Raw genomic sequence first — 7,943 nt, 5'->3', positions numbered from 1 at the left:
TCATCTCTTTTAATCCTGTCTAACAAGCCCATGAAATAGTGATTTTAATCTCCATTTCACAGAGAAGGAAACAGGTTTAGTGAAGCCAAGTAAGTAGCCCAAGTTCGCACTGTTATAACGTGAACTTGGGTTTCAAACTGAAGTTTGTATGACTCCATAAAGTGCCAAGATAGTATCAATATTGATAAGGTAGTAAGAAAGAATCAGAACCATGCACAGTTTTTTAAACAAATGATGTACAGAGGATCCCCTACCTACAATGGTTCAAATTATGATGTTTTGACTTTACAATGGTGAGAAAGTGATACACATTCAGTAGAAATGGTACTTGGAATTTTGATCTTTTCCCGAGCTCATGAGCTATGAGGTGTAGACTCCCCATGACAATGGCAGAGGCAGTGAGTAGTAACCCCCAGTGAGCCACACGATCACGAGGGTGAACAGCCAACACACTTACGACCATTCTGTTCTTTGCCTTCAGTATTCAATACATTACATGAGATATTCACCACTTTATTATAAAATAGATTTTGCCCAACTGTAGGCTAATGTAAGTGTTCTGAGCATGTTTAAAGTAGGCTGGGCTGAACTATGATGTTCAGTAGGTTAGGTATCGTAAATGCATTTTTGATTTATGTTATTTTCAACTTACAATGGGTTTTTGGGGATATAAGCGCATTGTAAGTTGAGGAAGATCTGTATATGCTTAGTTAAAATTTTAGATATTTTATACGAGAATAACATGCTTTTTTAAAAGCCTTGCACACAAGTATATCTCTGGTTATGAACAGTTCAAGTATAATAGATTCTACTTCTGGTTGAAACTACTCATTTTGCTTTTCTGGGCTCTCATATCTTCATGTTTCCTTATTATTTTTTCAGTTTGGTGGCTTTTCCCTCCTTTTAAAAAATTGGATAGTCATGCTTCTCTGTAACCTTGGTGAGTCAGTTCAACCTCTAATTACTTCAGTCTCCTTCCCTGCAGGAAAGGCTGTCAAAATACAAAAACACTCCAATGTTTTGCATCATCTTGCACGCACACAGGGATAAGGAGGGATATAATTCTCCCAAAGAAGCAAAACAACTGGCAACAGCCGGTACAACAACTTCTAAAGATCCAGTCTGACTCTGTCTTGAAAATCAGCCTCAAACTGCCCTTAAATAATAATTACCCCATCTGCATCAGGACTATCTCATTGACTAGCCACTCAATGACATAATACCTGCTATCAACTTTCAGCACAAATGCAATCACTGCCATATTTTGTAAGACCAACAAAGTATCATCTGTACCTCAGGACAGTGGGATATAATAGGATACACAAAGACATGGCTCCCCGTTCTTTGGTAACCTCACATCAAATCGCTACCAAACACGTCTCCAGTCTTCAAAATAATTTAGTTATTAGAAAGGTGATTGGACAAACCAGCAAAGATTTTTTTTCACTAACAAAAAGCAAATCAGAACAGAGTTAGTCTTTTTCTCCAGTTACCCAGCATTCAAAGCTCTAACTGTAGTCACATTGTAATAATTTTAGACCCCAAAGCAGTGTGACCATTTGATGCATAATTTTCAACACATGTTTTATTAATCCATTCTTCCTGAGCTTCATTTAAAATACTGGAAACTATAAAAAGATCAGTGTGTTACTCCCCTGCCAGGAAAAAAAAAAAAAAAAAAGAAAAGAAATGAAAAAAAACTAAACACGAAAAAAGCCAGAGCAACTGGAATCTCCGTCTTGAGGAAACACATGGGATTGAAGCATCCGCCGGAACTCTGTCACCGACTGTCATCTGTGACTCTTCGGTGCTGAAGTCTAGATGTCACCAGGCTGGGACGAGAAGGCGTGCGTGCAGGCGAGTGAGTGTGTGACGGCGGGGGTCCGGGATGGGGACCTGGGGGCAAACGGCTCGGGGAGGGTTTTCCAGGAAGCCCGGAGCTCGGCTGCGCGGGCGGCTGCGCGTCGGGCTGGGGCGCCTTGGCCGGCACGTAGCGCCCGGCGTGACTCAGCGCTGACTCACCGCACCCGCTGCCGGTGGATTTCCCGGTCCGCGCGCTCAGCCACTTCTCGAAGACGCCTGCTCCCCCGTCCTTTCCTGCACGCGGACCAGTCCTGGCGCTTTCAACAGAGCGGGACAGATTTTTATAGCTTTTGAATCCCGATCAAGCAGGGAATTAACTGGCTTTGTTGTCTTTGACTTTAAGAGCTCCATAGTCCACTGATGAAATTCTTTCAAAGGCTTGTTGGAACAAATCCCTAACGTCGTCCTTCCACAGTGACTTAGAGATGACCTCCACTCAGATTTTTGCTTCAGGCGCACCGAGCTCGCGTCTTATTTTGTCCCACATTTGGGGAGGTTATCTTTTCAATACGTCTGATAACTAGCCTTGGCTCAAACCCACAACTGTGGTGACGCAAATCAGGTTGGAACTTGGCATTATGTGTGGGCCTTGAGTGGCTTACTGTAAAAACCAGGGAACACTTCATAAAGACGTCCTTATCTGCCATCTCGCTTGTTGATTAGATGCCATGCTCATTTTCAGTCTGTCACTACCCTTTGCAAGGTCCTGGGATAGATTTAGATTGTTAACAGCCAGATTCTTGAGCAGTCATGTTCATTTCTTCCTCTGCAGGGTTCAGCACAGAGGGCAATAACAAGGCAGTATTTCTCCAGCTGTAGCCCACCGGCCGCCTGTATGGAGAGTGCCAGCGGTACGTGGTCAAAAGGCATGTTCTTAGACCCCACTTCGAAGTGCCGACTCAGAATGTCCTGGGCTTGGGCCTGGAAATCAGCCCATATGGAATTCCAATGTACACTTAGGTTTGTAAACTACTAGGCAGAGGATGAGGGTATGAGATATTATTCTGTGAAGACTAGGAGAAATCTTTATAATCAAGAACACTCTGTTCTAAAATTGATATTGAAGTTCTGATGCCAGGTAATCATATTTCTAAAATTAGTTTTATATATAATACTGTGTTTGCTTTAACTGTGTATTAATATAGGCAGATTTTTTTTCTTTTTAATTAGAAATTCAGGTATAGAATAAAATGAAGTACCTATTGAGTAAATTTTCTTATTTCGGACCAGTATTTCCCAAACCTGACTTTGCAACAGAATTACCCACAGAGCCTTAAAACATTCTAATCCCTGGGCCAGACTCGAGGCCTAAAGAACCACTATCTGAAGGTGAAGTCCAAGAACAGGCAGTTTGAAAAGCTCTGAAAGTTAGTCTCTGTTCCTTTGCAAAAGGCGACTATTCCCAAATACAATAGAAATGTCATTAACTGCAGGGTGGTTGGCCTGTGTTGTTCTATGGTGTTCACTCATCTCTCAGTCTGCACTGTTTCCTTTTTTTTTTTTAATTATTATTTATTTATTTGGTTGCACTGGGTCTTAGTTGCGGCAGGCGGGCTCCTTAGTTGGGGCACGTGGGCTCCTCAGTTTTGGCAGGCAGCCTCCTTAGTTGTGGCATGCGAACTCTTAGTTGCAGCATGCATGTGGGATCTAGTTCCCTGACCAGGGATCAAACCTGGGCCCCCTGCATAGGGAGTGCGGAGTCTTATCTCCTGTGCCACCAGGGAAGTCCCCTGCACTGTTTGCTTTTGAAATCACCATTTAAAAAATAAAGTTAAAAGTGACCACATAAAATATCAACTTATTTTTATATTGGTAAATTCACTTCTTCAGAAAGCAAGTTTGAAATATTTGTATTCTAAATCTTCGGAGGGGAGCGGGTGGGGAGAATGGTGGATGATTGGAGAATAATCTGAGAGTTGATTTTGAAATTTTTCTTATTCTTTTTCTTTGGATATTCTATTTACTCATTTTCTTTTTGTCTCACTGGATAGATTTTTCACTTCATCATTGTTAGCATTGTGTCAAAAAGCTTAGATCTGACACACACCTGACAGAGGCATCTCCATGCTGACTTTCTTATATAGCCTTGCTTCTCCAAGTGAGGTTTCTGGACCAGCAGCATGTACATTACCCGGGAACTTATAAGAAATGCAGACTCTCAGGTCCCACCTAGAACTACTGACTTAGAATCAACACTTTAGTAAGATCCTCAAGCAATTTGTATGCATATTAAAATTTGGGAGGTGCTGTCTTACAGTAATGGTAAGAGTTATAATCTGGGGCTGGTGGAAGAAAAGAGAAGAGACAGAAGTGGGGTATATTTGTTTCCTAGGGCTGCTGTAACAAAGTACCATAAACTAAGTGGTTTATAACAATAGATATTTATTCTTCCACAGTTCTGGAGGCCAGAAGTCAAAATCAAGGTATCATCAGGGCCATGCTTTCCCTGAGACTGAGTAGAATCCTTCTTAGCTTCTAGTGATAGTCATGGTGGATCCTTGGTATTCCTTGGCTTATAGCTGCATCATTCCTATCTTTGCCCCGTCATAACATGGCATTCTTCCTGTGTGTCTCTCTCTGTCTTCTTATAAGGATATCAGTCATATTGGATGATGGCCCATCCTAATGAACTCATGCTAAATTGATTACATCTCCAAAGACTCTATTTCCAAATAAGGTCATACACAGGTATCAGGGGTTAGGGCTTCACCATATCTCTTTGGGGGACACAATTCAACCCACGACAGGAAGATGTGGAAATTCCATTTTCAATAAGTAAAATGCATTATGTGAAAAATAACATTAAAAATAATTATTGTTTTAAAATAACCTGATCACATTTTATAAAATAATTATAAACTATTCTCTCCCATTGGCTGTTATTTCACACTTTTATCTTGTATTCTCTCAGCTGGATAATGAACTCTTTCCAAAACCAACTTTCTTTGCCACCCTTTCTACATGATGCTGAGTTCATAGTAAGAACTTAGTAGTTATTAATTATGATAATCAAGCTATGAGATACTATTGGACAAATATACAAAATCTCACATGTTTTAATCTATTAATGGTACAGGGTAAGAGAAAATTCTACCACAAAGATTAGTTTGACCATAAAAATTAAGCCCTAAAATAAAGGGAAAAAAATACTTACAGCTAAAACTATAACCACCTTGATGGGCAAACTGAAAATACCTTACGACCAGGGCAAGAAAATGAAGGGAATCCTTATAACCGCAGGAAAGGATAAGAATAGGACCAGAGAGGCAGCTCCAAGAAAGTGACGTCTTTTTAAGAGCCCTTGACAGTTTGTAGTGGGCACCTGATTTTGTTTGCTCATCATGCATTTTCCCTCTTTCCTTTGAGAAAGCTCTCGTCATCCACTCCAACATTTTTGTGCCGGACTGTCAACCGCAGGGTTTCCCTTCCCCCTTCCTCCCAAGGCTAAAACACATGACTGTTTACTTTCTGAATCTGAATCTGGGTGAGTCTCAAAACTGTAGAAGTGGTTGAAGCTGAGTCATTTCAGTGGTAGTGCTCAAAGACACCAACAAGGTCTTTTTGTTTGTTTGTTCGTTTCAGCACGGAGAATACCAGAGTAATCCTAGTCACAGTCTTCCCAAGTCCCAATTGTTTAACTCTTCCTTTTATTCTGAGAGCTACTCAGTATCTTTCCAAATATTAATTTATTTAAAAATGTAAAATTTCAATGTTTATTTTTAACTTACTCTTTTCAGTTCATTATTTTCTATTATTTCATTACAATTTATTACTATTTTTTAATGGGGCCAAGAGTTAGCTCCAGCTGGTTTCTATTGCTTACAACCAAAGGAACATAACTACCATGAATATATTGATGGGGAGAACACATATTGCCTACAGCCGCCATATTAAGACAACCTGAAATAGTCGTCTGCATTCATGATGAACAAAATATGCACTCTTGAAATGTAATGAAGCTCTTTTCAGCTTATTTCAGTTGATTTTTTCAGCTATCATTATTGTCCTGTGTTTCAAGCTGAATCATTCTTCCCTTCTGGACCATCCAAATTGCCAATGGGTGCAAAAGGGAGAATCACTCTTGTTATGCTACTTGTGGACACCAATAATCTTCTTTATGTTGCCTCCAGCTCCTCACTGTGGTTTTCATGATATTTGCAGTATTAAGGAGATTAAAGAAGAGTACTCCAAAGTTTCTAATTAGAGCTCTTTACTGGGGGCTAACTGGCAAAATAGAAACAGAGTCCCTGTTATGCCAGATTAAATGTGATCTTTTCTTTGCAAGCTTCATATTGGCCAATACTAAATAAATGTGTGTCTTTTGAGTTCTACAGATGAAATTTTATTTCATCAAGGTACATCAGCTTCCCAGAATCCTTAAGTCTTTACTCTTACTAATCTCTCTCCCACCACATGCTTGTATCAATAGTTGCATGGTGGATATGGTTTCATTTGGCTGGAGTAGGGAGTTTATAGGGAGAATAAGCCACCAAGGTAGCTGTTTTGAAATTATAGTGAATCATGAATATCATGGAGAGGTACGTAAACATAATTCTTTAATGGTTTTTGATCAAGATAGTGACATTTATTGCGTACATATTATATGCCTGGAACTACATTATCCATTGATTTCCTGCTTATGATAGGTGGATTTCACGCTCTTACACCACCTATGACTTTATGTAAAATATTTAAGACTCAAAAAATTTTTTTTTTCAATGACAGACAATATGAATATTTACTTTGTTAGAAGAGGGTATATGCTCCGCATTCTTTACCTTTCTCTTCTTTCTGTTAAATTCTGTCATCTGTATATTTCCTTTTATCTTATTGAGATTGATAACATTTATATACTTGTTCTGAGGTTTGTCTATAGATTTGACACAACTGAAAAAAATTCTTAAACAGCATTTTCATTATATTATGACTATATGACTAGTCACAGCAGAGAAAATAGTGTAGTATGATTACATATCCTTTTCTACAGTCTCTTGTTTTTCCTAAAGTTTCTTATTGTCTTGCCCTTTTATTTTTTTCTTCCATTATCTCCCATAATTTTTTTAAAAAATTGTCAAACATACTACCTGGTCTGTGGAAACCTCTTTTTCTAGGACATTTCCAGCCTCCGGTCCCCCTTCAGCGTCTGAACTGATTGCTCTCTAGGCCTGGTGCACAGCTATCCCTCTGAGACTCCTGTGCATTGTAGCAGTAGGTTACAGCCACTGTTTGCTGGATCTCATATCTTTGTTCCTTAACTTACTCCCTTCACTCTCAAATATCTTTTAAAGAGAGAATGCTTGGGAGATACATGTACTAATTCTTGCATATTTGAAAATGTTTCTATTCTGCCTTTACATCTAATTGATATTTAAGCTGGCTATAGAATTCTTGGTTGAAGATAACTTTTCTTCAAAAAGCTTGAGAGCACTACTTTATTTTCTTGTAATAATATTGCAGATGAGAAATCACATGAAAGCCAGAATCTCAATCTTTTTTTTCTCTTCTCCAACCTTTGAATCTCTTTTTATTCTTAACTTTCTGTAAGTTCATGGAGTTTGTAGGCATTTTCTCATTTATTCTATTTATCATTTAGTAAAAACTTTTAGTCTGAGGACTCACGGCTCCCTTCAGTTCTTTAAATACTTCCTGTTTCTATTTTCTCTGATGTTTCTTTATGAAACTGTTATTATTTAGATCTTGGATCTGGATGAACTCTCTATTTTTGTTATAACTTTCTTCTATCTTATGTTTTCTTGATTTTTTTCTATTTTCATGCATTTACTTAATTTTATCTTTTAATCCTTCCAATTATGTTTTCACTTTGGCAAATATACTTTTAGTTTCTGAGAACTTTTACTTAGTGTCTGATTGTTCTTTTATTATAACATCCTATCTGCTCGAATTTCTCTGATAAACTTATTAGAGTTTGTTTTTTTTTAAGAGTTCTTTGTTCCCTGAATTATTTATGTTTACTTATGCTGGGTTTTCTATTGATGCATTTCTTTCATTTTGCAGGTTTTCTTCTAATGTCTAGGAATCGTTGATTGTGTTTTTGTATTATGAAAAGCACCAGAAATACA

The 7,943-nt window shown here is 38.4% G+C and overlaps 1 long non-coding RNA gene across 1 annotated transcript in view; it reads left to right on the top strand.

The window, feature by feature from the left end:
- Nucleotides 1-1,132: 1,132 nt before the first annotated feature.
- Nucleotides 1,133-7,943, top strand: part of LOC137221488 (uncharacterized) — a 31,446-nt gene continuing 24,635 nt past the window's right edge. The window contains exons 1-2 of the long non-coding RNA XR_010942032.1: nt 1,133-1,857; nt 2,636-2,823. This is a non-coding gene — a long non-coding RNA (uncharacterized lncRNA). The remainder of the gene's footprint in view (nt 1,858-2,635; nt 2,824-7,943) is intronic.

This window comes from Pseudorca crassidens, chromosome 3 (genome assembly GCF_039906515.1).
Source record: "Pseudorca crassidens isolate mPseCra1 chromosome 3, mPseCra1.hap1, whole genome shotgun sequence".
Classification (NCBI taxonomy): Eukaryota; Metazoa; Chordata; class Mammalia; order Artiodactyla; family Delphinidae; genus Pseudorca; species Pseudorca crassidens.
Note: the sequence above shows the minus strand (reverse complement) of the source record. Positions and strands in the feature narration are given on the sequence as shown.